Consider the following 13,470-nt stretch of genomic DNA (forward strand, 5'->3'; position numbering starts at 1 on the left):
CATATTCCCGCCACAGAGGCGGTTTTGGTCCCTTTTCGAAAATAACTTAGCGGTCTGTCGCTCCCACTGGAACGTATCATTAAATGCACACTGGTATTCTCTGGGGCAGCGCACAACCTTAATATCAATAAGGATCCAATCACTTATGTAATCAGGCAGGAAATAACAAGATCTCATTTGTCGGCAAGGGAAATGATGCAGCCCATAAAAAGATGAAAAACAGTATTAATTGCTAAGATCCTGTGCATAGGGGCCCCATTGTCCTAAATTTAGTCCGTAATTCAACATGCTTGTGAATCCACGTGCAGAGCAAAAGGCTCAATTATAGAAACGAATAGCCAGGGAGCTTTAATTTTTTGTGCTGCTGGAGTGTGGGTGTGGATTTCCCTTCAAATAAAGATGCAGCAGGCAGTGGCATGTACATCACAGAAAACACTTGTTTATTCTGGTCTGGCAGCTCGGTAATGACAGAAAGTTTTTCAGTCATTCCAGAGACCGTCAGGTTTTCATCGCTTATGGAACAGTTGAGTAATGATACAACCGGGTGTGAAATTGCTTTCCTCCCTGTAATGTCAAACAACTACTTAAGGAGAGATTATTGCACAAGGATTTTAGCAAGCCAAAAAAAACCTCAAACAATGCTGCCAATCATATCAGGTTTGGTGCTCGTGGCACAGAGCGTACACTTCTGTGGGCTCTTTGTCGCTGGAATAAAGGAAAACCGTCAACAAGAGGTGCTCAAAGTCTGTCTACTCCAAGTGACTGTTTGGGGCAAAATATGGGATTCGTTTTGCTGTCAGAAAGTTGAAAAGCATCTAAAGTTGACTTTACGGATCAGCTTGTTGACTGGAGCGAGACCTGCTGTGGCTTAAAGGAGATGGAGGACCACTGGGCTGTTTCCACATTTCGAATGAGGACATTTCTCCAGAAGAGAATTCTGAGGGAAAAAAGAAGAAACTTTAGTTTGATGCTTCACTGCCACATTAGGGTATAAATTTGAAAAAACAAAAACATTTAAACACATCTAAAAATACACAGTCGTTACTTCTGCTGAGGAGACTGTTTGACAGGTTCAGTTTGTTAGCAGGTTACTCAAAGTTTTGGACTTTGGATGGAAAATTTACCAGAGCTGAAGGTTTGCCCAACTTCAAAGTGATAAAGTCAACTGGAATCTGGATCCAAATATTGGCTGTGATTCAGGAGGTTGAACAGGTCATCTTGGTGATTTAATCCATGAGTCTACTTGCCAAAGTACCCTTGGGCAAGAATCCTGAGTTTCTTGTCATTCAAATGTAAATGTTAAACATACCCCACATCCGGTAAGGTAGAACAGCGCTACATAAGAGCAAGTTCTATTATCACTGATCCATCCTTTTTCTCACAAGATATATGGTAATATTAGGGGTTTGGATACACTCAGCAGCATATCAGCTGCTAACATCCATACCTAAGGCCAACCTTTTATAAAGTAGCTAACCTACAAACACGTCTTGGACATGTATTTGGAGTCTCCATCTATCTGACCAGGAGGTTCAAAGCAGGAACCATCTTGCTGCAGAGTGACAGCACTAACCACTGCGCCGTTCTGCCCCCTTTCACAAAGACATGTGAAACTGAATTTGTAATGCTGGGAGATGTTGTCTTGAAGTTTTCAAGAAAATATCACAAAATAAATCCAGATCTAAAATATCCAATTAGATTCTCAGACTCAGTCCATTTACGGTTTAAAGGACGTTTTCAGGCTTGGTTTCGCTCAGACTGCTTCTCTTATGCATCCGTGACCGCGACCGGCACTGCAGCCTCAACGGATATGCTGTGGGAATACAAATAGGCGCTGCAGCTGGAATAGATTGGTCATTAAACGGCCCTCTAACCTGCGTGATGCCTGAACGCACACTCGATGCACATAAGCCACACACTGTAGTGAGAGGCAGCAGTCAGAATATAACTGATGTAAACTGCCTCCTGCTGCAGGGCAGTTTCTCCTGACCCAATTCCCACCTACATTTTCTGGAGTTTATTACCATCCATACACAATTATATCCACACCCACCAACCAGTTTAGCTAACAAAACAAACAAACACAAAACTTCACACGGAGACGTTTGAACCAAAAGTGAGAAAAGCGTGCAAGAAAGGAAAACTTCAGACGATGCCCTGAACTAAACATTTTTAGGAGTTTAACAGCTTGATTTAGTTTTATTATATATTAATATCTATTAATGTTTATGAAGACAGACTTGGATCAACTTACCAGCTGTCTTTCCATGGACCTGAGCACGGCTTCCACATCTAAAACCCAGCTCTGGTGGAGCAGGAGGTGGGTGCGGGTTGTCAAAGGGGACACAGGGAAAGCAACAAAATGAAGTATTTCATCATTTAGCAAATGAAATTGGCTCATGCACCTTTTGATCACAGCAGACACAGTTCTGAGCATACAGAGAGGTTTCACATTTTGGTTGATAAAATATTAAAGAGGCTCCGGGAGGCGGCCAACCTTACTGCACCTCTAACACACACAGGTGGTCTGCTTAAGTTTAGATGGAAAGGGCAGCCTTCAGTGTAACCAATTTAAACAACATACCTCGCTTTACAGGACATGTTTTCTGTTTGAAGATGCTCTACATTTGTCTCAAGGTCATGTTAAGTGTGTGAGGAGGTCCAGCGTGGGCACAGTTTTTCAGCAAATACATATATTCGTTTTCTGGTTTTGTCTCTTGTCTCATTGATTTGGAGTAAACCTTTACAACAAGGGACACAAAGTTACTCATTAGTTATTTTTTTAGAGTAATTGTTGTTTTAGTTGGTCATCAGGAAGAAAGTCTGATTTATGCATCATTACTATTCTATTATACAGTATATATAACACCAGACTGGACCCCGTTTTGTTTCCTTCAGAGGTGTGTTAATTCTTTGTGGCATACATTCAACAAGATGCTGGAAATATTCAGGGTTTTTGGTCCATGTTGACGTGACAACATCACACAATCATTGCAGATTTGTTGGCTGCACATCCATGATGTGAAACTCCTGTTTCACCACATCCCAAAGGTGCTGTGCTGAACTCAGATCTGGTGGCTGTGGAGGCCATTTGAGTGCAGTAAGCTCATTGTGATGTTCAAGAAACCAGTTTGAGAGGATTTGAGCTTCATGATTTGATATGTTGTCCTGCTGGAGAAGCAGCACTCAGAAGATGGGTACACTGTGGTAATAAAGTGATGGACCTGCTCATCAACAACACTCAGGCATAACTTATGTCCAGTTGGTGCAAAGAGGCCCGAAGTGTGCCACAAATCATTACACCACCAGCCTAAACTTTTGACACAGGGCAGGATGGATCGCTGCTTTCATGTTGTTGAAGGCAAATTCTGACCCTACGATTTGAGTGTTGCTGCAGAAATTGAGTCTCATTAGACCAGCCAACATTTTAACAGTGTTCCAGTTTTAGTGAGGCTGTGCAAGGTTCAGAGATGCTCTTCTGCAAACTGTGATTCTAAGGAGTTACTGTTGTCTTTAGCTTGAAGTAGTCTGGTTACTCCTTTGACTTCTGGCATCAAAGTATTTTCACCCTGAGAACTGAAAAGTTTCTAATTTCAGATCATTCTCTGCAAACCCCAGACAAGGATATGTGCAAAAAACCCAGCAGAAATACTCAGACCGGCCATGACCAGTGCCTTTTATAAATAAAAAGGATAAATTAGAGTCTGTAATACCAATGTGTCAGCACTGCAGCTCTACTCAATTCGTTGAAGCAGAATCTTAGTCATAGGTAGTAGTTTAGTGAATGAGTCGCCCATGGCAACTTGGGAAAAACGGTGCTTTTATAATTGACACAGCCTCCCGGGTGGAAGGGGTTAAGGTATTTAATTTCCACTTAAATTAAAAGTTCACACACAGCTGGAGACAGATCTGTGCCGATGGGCTGATTCGTCCTCGTCTTTCTTAATATTTGTTGTGAGCACAGCATGGTGCAGTTCTGCTTCATGGTCACTGTGAGGTAATTTACTTGTGTTCACAGCTTCATTAACCAAACTAATTAATACTTTAATTGGTACATATTTCTATGACATTTTTTAATATCAGCTCAGTCAAAAAACACAAAAAAATGTAGGTGGGGTTTAAGAACTTGCCTGATTGTAAGGCAGTTTTTAACCTGTATTGGTAAACATATATATAAGCATGTATAGACAAGACATCATTTAAAGGACAATCTTGAGCACTTGACTCCTGCTGTCAGGTGATCTGGTGGCTCCTTTTAGGGTATTTGTTGGACATGTTTTGTGTCCATTTTATGCTTTTGGAGGGTCCGTGAAAAACAGTACACAGTTATTCTGAGTGTTCACCTATGGTGAAACATTTTTATCCTATTTGAAGTGATGTCTTTAAATCTAACAATGCCAAAAGGGCACATGGGCCAGCTGAACGAATAGATGAGTATGAAAAAGATGAGAATTATATGCTATGGCCTTAAATGTCACCAGTTAAACACCTATGGCAGGTTTGTACTGATATATTTTGACACCATTCTCCATCACCAAGTGAACGAATATGTGTTGAAAGACTCGCTTTTCTCCCACATATTGAGTCCCACATTTTTACTGGTTCTGTAGAAAAACAAACATTTCTGAAGTCTGGCTTTTACCCAATGTATATGAAGGGAAGGCTTTAAAAAAAAATTATAGCAAGTAGGTTGGCCTGTGTAATGCCTTACTCATCAAGGACAGTAACAAGTTACCAAAAAGTCACAAGCTTTGCAGATTTTAAGGAATATAAATGATGGAAACTACCAGGATGAAAATGAGAGAGTAGTTTATTCTGAGAAACAGTTTTTGTTATGAGTTATTTTTCAGATATGGCATAACATTTTGCTAATCTATGGATACATCCAAACTATCCAGCTCTCCTTCACTCGTTTAGGTGGGTTTGCTATCCACAGAACTACAATATTTTGATTTGGAGCATTCAGCCATTTTCTCGTCAGTCAAGCACTCAAACTGAATGTCTGAACCTGCAGTTCCTGTTGTAACAAACCAGAATTACTACTGCAACAAGACATCATCAGTAAGATCAAATTTTTCTCAATTATATTCATAAAGTGCTAATTCACAGCAACAGTTGACTCAAAGTGCTTTATATTGCAAGATAAAGACCCTTCAATATTAAAAATAAAATCCAACAATCAAACACCCTCCTATGAGCAAGCACTAGCCAACAGCAGGAAGAAAAAACTCTAACAGGAAGAAACCTTCTGCAGGCTGAGAATAAAGTAGAATAATAAGGTATTATAAGATCTTTAGTTATGACAGAGCCAGATTTTTTAAGATTTAAAATAAAATTAAAATAAAATTGTAGATTTAACAGGTAGTAAATGAAGAGAAGCCTCTATGGAAGAAATATGCTCTTTCTTTCCAGTCCTTGTCAGTACTCGAGGCATTTTGGATCTGCTGAAAGCTTTTTAATGAACTTTTTAGAACAACATGACAAAAATGAATTACAATCGTCCGGGAAGTAATAAATGCATGAACTAGCTTTTTAGCATTAGTCTGAGACAGGATGTTTCCCATTTTAATGGTACAGAGCAGATGAATGAAGGCAGTTCTCCTTATTTGTTTAATGTGCACATTGAAGGACATATCCTGATCACAAATGACTACAAGATTCCTCACCGGAGGCCATGGTAATGACATATAACATAAGCATCTGGTTATACACAAGTTTCTACAAACTGCGTACCTAAATTTTAACTAAATTTAGAAATTAGAAGTCATCCAGGCCTTTATTTCTTTAAGACATTCCTCTAGGTTAACTAACGCTCTAGGTTAAATAACGCTGGGTATTATCTGCATAGCAATAAAAATGTATACAGTGTTTTCTAATAATATTGCCTAAGGGAAGCATGTATAATGTAAAAAGTATTGGTAATGTAAAAAATATTAGTAAAACTAACCTGTCTCATGATGGTTTGTAATGGACAGCTTAGTCAGTTCAATCTGACAAACACTAACGAGCTCAATGCATTAGTACTTGTGATGATGAGCCTTAAATTCATTAACTGCTGTATCCTTGAAAGAAGCAGCACGAGAGAAGTCATATGCAAATTATTCATATAATTTGCAGAGATAATAAAGAAGCAGTGACACTGACTGATCTTCTGATCGATGATCAGTGTGTTATTGAATTGACCAAAATAGATAGCATGCTGTCTAAATTACTTAGTATTGACTGTGCTGGCAGTAGTCAGCAATGTGCAGATGCTCTCAGTTTGTTCTGTACCTAGAAAACAAGACTACAACATGTTCAGGACAGCTTGTGGAAAAACAGTCTTACTCTGTGGCTTTGTCTCTTCTCTATGCTCCACTCTCTCAGATCCCTCCAGTGCCCTGGCAACAATGCATCGGCTGCCCTGCTGTCTCCTCTCTTAGCCATGATGTCGCCTCCACGCAGTGTGCTGGGTCACAGCACTGACCACAACCAGCTCCTCAAAGGGCCAACACAGTTTTCACAAAGTGTAACACGAGTCTGGAAACTGATCTCTGTTAACGCAGAGCCAAACTGTGGGTGGTAGTCATTGTTTTTGGATGTTATAAGGTCGCAGTATAGACAGTGCTGGGTTGTTACAGTCCCATTATCAGTCCAACAAAAGCTGAGAGAATGCACATCTTTTAATGATTGTTTGCCTTTCAGTGCAGCATTTCTAAATAATGGAAGATGCTTCAGCTGGCTTTGGGCTGTGATCATTAGAGGAGGCTGGGGTGCGGTATGAGGGTTTTGCAGAATAATGCAGGTCTCACCTTTCCAGCACGCTCCTATTGAGTCTGAACATTCAAACTATTCATGCTGGAAGCTGTGGACAAATAAAACACATTTAAACAAACAGGGGCTTGGCCTTCACTGAATATAGGAGCTGGATGTTCCTCAAAATATTTTTGACGGGAATATGAATATGAATATGAACTGGTGGCTGAAATAAAGACTTAAAATTTTCAAACCATGTCCATGTGCAGTATTAAAAACACGACTTCAAATATAGATGAATCTGGGAAGTCAAAGTGAGTGTATCATCTGTTTCAGCTGGATGGCTTTCCCTTCTGAAAAAGATATTTTTCCATGAATTAAAACAAACAGTCTTCCATTTATCCTTATCAGGGTCGCGGTGGGACTGGAACCCATCCCAGCTGCCACAGGGTGAGAGGCTAACACAGAGGGAAAGGCAACCATTCTCACCTTTAACCAATTTAGAATCACCATTCAGCCTTAACTCACTAATTAGATGTCTTTAAATTGTGAGAGGAAGCTGAAGTACCCATAGAGAAATCATGCAGACATGGGGAGAACATGCAAACTCCACACAGAAAGCCCCCAGCCAGATAGATGATATGAATCCAGGACCTTCTTGCTATGAGGCAACAGTGTTGACCACTTCATCACCGTGCTGCCCAGGAACGATATCAAAAGTAGTAAAAACTATATGAGCAAACTAAGACTACTGGTGCAGGTGAATCAGAGAGAAAAACAAAACAAAACAGGAAAACAGCACTTTCTGAAAAGAAGTTGTGCTTCTTACATCAAAAAGTTGTTTTAAAAAAGGGTTCACCGATAAATGCCACAACAGAAGCTTTTATCTGTGATTATTTAATGGAAATGATCTGTGGCACCAAAATCCATTAATGCTTACCTGCGTTGGATGTCCATTAAGTGAGTGTCACTTGTCAGTGTCTTTGCTCTCCACCGATGGTGACTCCTTCTCCCGCGAGCCTTTTGGAAAGCTGTGAAGGAGGAGGGAGTGGGGGAGTAGGAGAGTGGGGCACAGGGGGGTCAGAGAGAGGATACGGCAATGAAAAAAGTACTTGTGAAGGTGATAAGTGATGAGATAATGGAGGTATAAGATCAGCATTCTGGGAAGAAGAAAAAAAGTTCTGTTTTGCTGGTCAGCTTGCACTTGTTTGTTTTCTTATAATGAGAAGGATCTTTTATGATGCGAACCTAAATGGGAAGTGAAATGTTCCCGTTTTGATGTAATCTTCTCTGCACAATAAGTTTCTGGAACAACAACCATGGTTTTGCTGCAGTTTTTAAAGACGCGTTGTTAACTGAAGGAATTGCTCAGAGACCACGCTCAACACGCTAATGATGACTGTTCAATCCCTTCGAGGACAAAATCAGTGCATTACACTTGGAAAACAGCTATTAGGATCTTCATAGGAAATTTTCACAACTAACTTTGGATTGTTTTAGAAAACATAGATCGGACTTTTTTTCCCCCTTTCCTCACACAGAAGGAAACAGGCTGCTTCAGATGTGCTCACACCACCAAAACATTGTATATGGTTTGGGTGATGATGCTGCTGGATCGAGCGGGTAAGGAGCAGCAGGAGCTATTGATATGAACAGCACAGAGAATATATTATACCGATATAACATAACCAATCATAATATGGCTTATATGCCATACAAAGGATGTTTTACAGGCTAACCAGTATCAAATTCTCACATATCAGGTCTACAAGTGCCAAAACCACCACGAACTTCTATGAGAAACAATCTTAGGCTTAGGCTCACAACCCTTTGATTCAATCTTCTTTGCAGATTATTGGGTAGAAACAGCTGATCAAAGTGAACATATTATGCTTTTGTTTGTTTTCTGTGACATAATATTAACTATGGTGGATTAAAGTACAAATATTCTCTATGAGCTAAAGCTCTGGCTTCAGATTGCTCCAAATAAAATGTTTTTGACCAACTGAGTATCACAGTAAATGTGTATTAGACATGGTGGTCCACTGTTTCCATTTCAAGCTTTGCTACTCCAAGACATGAAACGGACATGAATGCAGAAGTTGCATTACCAGCAGGGGCAGATAATATATTTAAAGGCACAAAAATGTATGAAGTACATTCCAGGGTCCATAATCGCTGGAAACTATTAAGATAGGTGGCTAAAAACATGTAACTGTATTTGGAATGTTTTTTTAAACACTTTCCTGGGATTTTTGCTTGAAATAAAGTATCTCTCTCTGCTGTTACAGCAACTTCTGCATGTGTGTCTATTTCATGTTTTGGAGAGGCAAAGCGTAAAATGCAAACATGCCTTGCCATGATATTGGGTCGTTCTGACAGCAGTTTTCCACTCTTGTGTTTGTATGATGTCAGCAAGAGTGGAGTATACTTAAGGCTCCATCACCTGCTGTTAAAACCTTCTGCTTGCATGGTGCAGCCAATCAGAAGAAAGTTGGCTTATGATAAGGGGGCAGGGGGATAAAACAGCCTGTTTAAGACACTTGATTAACTAAGGAAGTGTACCACATTGAAACAAGATATAGATAATTTTGAACTGCAACTATTGCAAATGTTTTCTAGTAGAGTGCAAGAACAAAAATATGCTGTTGTAAATTAGCATAATGGGTTCACTTTAAAGTGTGTGAAAATGTATAAATCAAACAAAGACTCTACAAAAGGGAGTTTGTTTTGGTACTGGCACAATGTGACATGTGCATAAACTCTGGATATAGGTATGTTTGTGTGAAAATGGATCGATACACGTCTCAGTGGCAGTGTGTTTAATATTGTGTCATAGGATTTTTTAGCTTGTGTGAATTTGTTTCATATAATTATCAATTCATTTAAAAATCAGCTCTCAAAACTTAGAAAACCTTTTCCATTAACCCATATTCAATTTAACCTCACAGGGAATAGAGTACAGTGTAATTGGGGTGTTTGTTCTGCATTTATTTAACGCCAGAACAAAAGGATGGGTATTACTGGATGTGCCAGCATTACTGAGAAAACTGACAGTTTAAATCCGAGGCAATTACTGAGCAAAATAGTGCTCCTGAGAAAAAGGCCTAAATCCATCACAGGATATATTAACAGGCTCATATTAAACTCCTATTCAGATATCATACTTGAGAAAATATCTGCGTTATTATGAGACTGTATTTAGAACTCTGACTGGTGTTAATAGTCAGGAGGCCACATTTCAGATCAGTTTTAAAATATATATATATATATATATATATATATATATATATATATATATATATATATATATATATATATATATATATATATATAGCACCAATCCTCAACAAAAGGGAGCTCAAGGTACTTTAAAAAATATATATCTAACAGAGAGAAACCCAGCAATCCCATATGAGCAAGCACATGACAACAGCGGGGAGGAAAAACTCATTTCTAACAGGAAGAGATGTTAAGCAGAACCAGGCTCAGGAAGTGCAAAGCAATCTGACGTGACTGAGGGTGATGGGAAGCACAGTAGTAACCCTCTTAAACAAGGTAGAACACAGTGATTAAAGCGGGCCTGAACAACCCCAAATGACATTCAGGTACTTCCAGTAAACAGAACATGAATCTGATTGGCAGGTTAATGCCTGGTAATGTTAAATGAGGTGATTTTTCATGTGCTACAGACTGGCATTGATTGTGGTGACATGAAGATGCTGTCTCAATAAGAAGAGAATAATGACATCCCACAGCTTAAAGTCTCAACATGTCCTTCTTCCTTCATATTACTGTGATGTTCATGGTGCAAATGTCAATAAAGTTGTGGTTGGAGCTAGCTAGCCTATGATAGCGGAGTTAGCAGAAACAGATTTTTATTTATCTTCCAATTTTCATTGGCAGTAATTTCAAATGCTCGAACCAACATCACCAAACACGCAAATTCTGCACAGTAAAATTAGATCAACTTGAAAGTCTAGATAAATATAGATACAGACAAATAAATATATAGATCTAGATACATTAATATAGAGTTTTAAAAACAACTATCATGTATAGATCCTGAATCTATACATAATGTGTTACTGAATTATGGATGAATTAAAGAACATCAAACATTTAAAGCCAACTATGAGGGAGAGGAGACAAAAAGATAATTATGTAATAACTGGGAAGGAAAAAGTCTGCCACATATTAATAAAGTGTTTATTTTGGCATTGGCATTATTTTGGTTTATTTTGAAAGATTATCTTTGCAATTGTAGTCTTTTGGTGCAAACGCAGCTCTTACCATAATTTTGGTATTTCCAGTCAGCTTTTACTTCTTTCTAGCTAAAAATAGCATCCAGTTCTCAGAAATTCCCTTCAGTGAAAGAACAGCCACTATGAAGCTGACTAATGGTGAAAGTCAACAACATTTCACAGTAATCATTGCTTGTTTTCCAGCACATAGTCACCTCTGAACAAGTCCTAAACTGAACTGTTGTTCACACTAAATAATTGCTATGTTCATCTGTAAGTGATGAACATCATTATGAGGTAAAGATACAGAGACAGACCAAGCCCAGGGGCTGCACATTTGAAGGCAAGAAGAACTCATGTTGCTGTCCTTGCTTTCTCATACTCTGGCAGTAGGCATAAATCTTCAACCGAGGTGTCGCACCACATTATACATAACTGTGTAGCAATGTATCCTAAAACAGACCCCCTTCTCATCCAGGGCAGATGATGAAAGCAAAATATATTCCATTGCTTTTTAAAAAGTTACCCAAATCTCAAAGTTTCTGAGACATGGGATCACATAGAAGTCACATGATGCTTATGATTGTATAGTTGAGCAAGGTCAGAGAGTAAAGACATTTTGTACTTTTTTTCCATTAGATCTACTTAGAAGAGATGGTTTCCTAGAGAGTGCTGAAAATAAACCAGAAGTCAGGATTTCTATTAGATTAAACCAAGAAGCTTGTTAGTGACAGCAAATGCGCACTTACAGTCATTAAAACTGCATCTCAAATATGTGTGTATGCCTTTGTCTCTGTGAGAGGGCAACAAAAAATTGGTGTAAATACCACTAAAGACTACAATGAATACATGAACAAAATCTTATATTCTACATTTGCATAAACACTTAAACATTATTTTCTGGAGCATTTCAGAATGAATTTGACTGTTAATGAGCATCACAATGAGCTTTGTGTTTAGATTCTTCTATCCTATAAACTACTGAACCTTGGTTAACCTCTTCAGTTCACTCTCCATTTGCTGCTGCTGCGTTAGCTCGTCCCCCCCAAAGGCAACTTACTTATTGATTGGCTTCCCCTCGTAAAAAGGTGTGAAGAGCAGGTGGGCAGAGCTGTTGTGTTCGCAGATAAAGCCATGTGCTTGAGATCACCAAATTAGGGATATCCACTCACTCTGACATCATATCGAACCAGGAGTAAAAAAAAAAAAAAAAAAATCTGAAATTGAATGTTTGGGGATTGCTTCCAAACATTCAAGCACTTACTTTGACCATGATGAGCATCTATTATTATAACACTGCAGATTACAGCAGTGGTATAAACAGGTCCACTTAAATTCAGTGATATTAAGCTCCACAAGTAGAAAAAAAAACATTGTTAAATTGAAAAAAATTAAATTAAATGAATCCTGAAATACAGAGTTTGATTGCCAAAATACTTCAGTCACCTGTTGCACCTTCAAGAATTAATTTTTTTCAGTCGTGTTTTCAGTAGTCAAACCAAAGTCAAATCTCTAGTCCTGGTAAACATGAGTTTAAGATGTAGCAGATTTATTATATGAAAATTAATGTACTTGTACTGCATGACTGCTGCTCCAAACAAAGACAAAAACCATCAACTCAGATGAACAAAAAATTAATAACTTACGTCTTACTTCGGCTGAAGAAATGCTGGCGCAGTACAAAAGCCAGAGTAGAGAGAAACATGATGGTGGTGCACATGGTCCTAAGAGTCCACCACCACCCTGCATTCACAGAGAAAGCAGGATCAAAATATTCCACCCATTCTGTAAACCTTAAGCACAGCTGAGAAAACCATTTCCCAGTTATCAGGTGTTTGTCTCTCCCCTTGCCTGGATCAGGAACACAGGAGGATTAGTCAATCCCAGATTAGAAAAGATGATATGCTGCAGAATTGAAGAACAGCCCTGCACTGCAAATATAAGCTACAGTGTGTGTGCACACTTGTTGTGCATGATTCATGTTTCTGCACTGCTTAATTTTCCATGAAATGCAACTGGATTTTTTTCAGTTATTCTCCAACTTTTTCTGCAGTATGTAATATCAGCTGCTGTAACATCTATTATCCAACAGCCCGCCCTGCCCAGCCAGCCAGCCAGCCAGCCAGCCTAGGTTTTCCCCAGTCACCTCATCATCAGCTGCCTGCACACCTGCCCCTCATTTCCCCAATTATCTCCCTTGTGTACTGGTTCATCTTCAGGACCGACTATGCACTTCAGCTTCATTTGTTATCATTAAAGCCACTTTCAGTTTCTCTGTCTGGATTTCTTCATCCAAACTGTGCAATTAAACCAAGTGGAAACCTCCAGGGCTGAAAGAAATTAAGCCAGCAAAGAAGGGCCAAACTGAAGTTCCTTAAATGGCCACTTGAGGCTGACTCAAAACATGAGTCAATCTCCATAAACTCCTATTTTAACCCTTTCACGCATAGTGGTCACTACAGTGGACAGTGTTGATGGTATACTTGCACAT

General features: G+C 39.0%; 1 long non-coding RNA gene across 1 annotated transcript; it reads right to left on the reverse strand.

Annotated features, from left to right (window-relative positions):
• Positions 1-462: 462 nt before the first annotated feature.
• On the reverse strand, positions 463-12,847 carry LOC134622682 (uncharacterized). Its single transcript, XR_010093055.1, has 4 exons — positions 12,626-12,847; positions 7,676-7,766; positions 2,255-2,305; positions 463-937 (listed from the first exon to the last, which is right to left on the reverse strand). It is a non-coding gene; the product is annotated as an uncharacterized LOC134622682 (long non-coding RNA).
• Positions 12,848-13,470: the final 623 nt, after the last annotated feature.

Source organism: Pelmatolapia mariae, unplaced genomic scaffold, assembly GCF_036321145.2.
Source record: "Pelmatolapia mariae isolate MD_Pm_ZW unplaced genomic scaffold, Pm_UMD_F_2 NODE_ptg000140l+_length_107005_cov_1, whole genome shotgun sequence".
In the NCBI taxonomy this organism is placed as follows: Eukaryota; Metazoa; Chordata; class Actinopteri; order Cichliformes; family Cichlidae; genus Pelmatolapia; species Pelmatolapia mariae.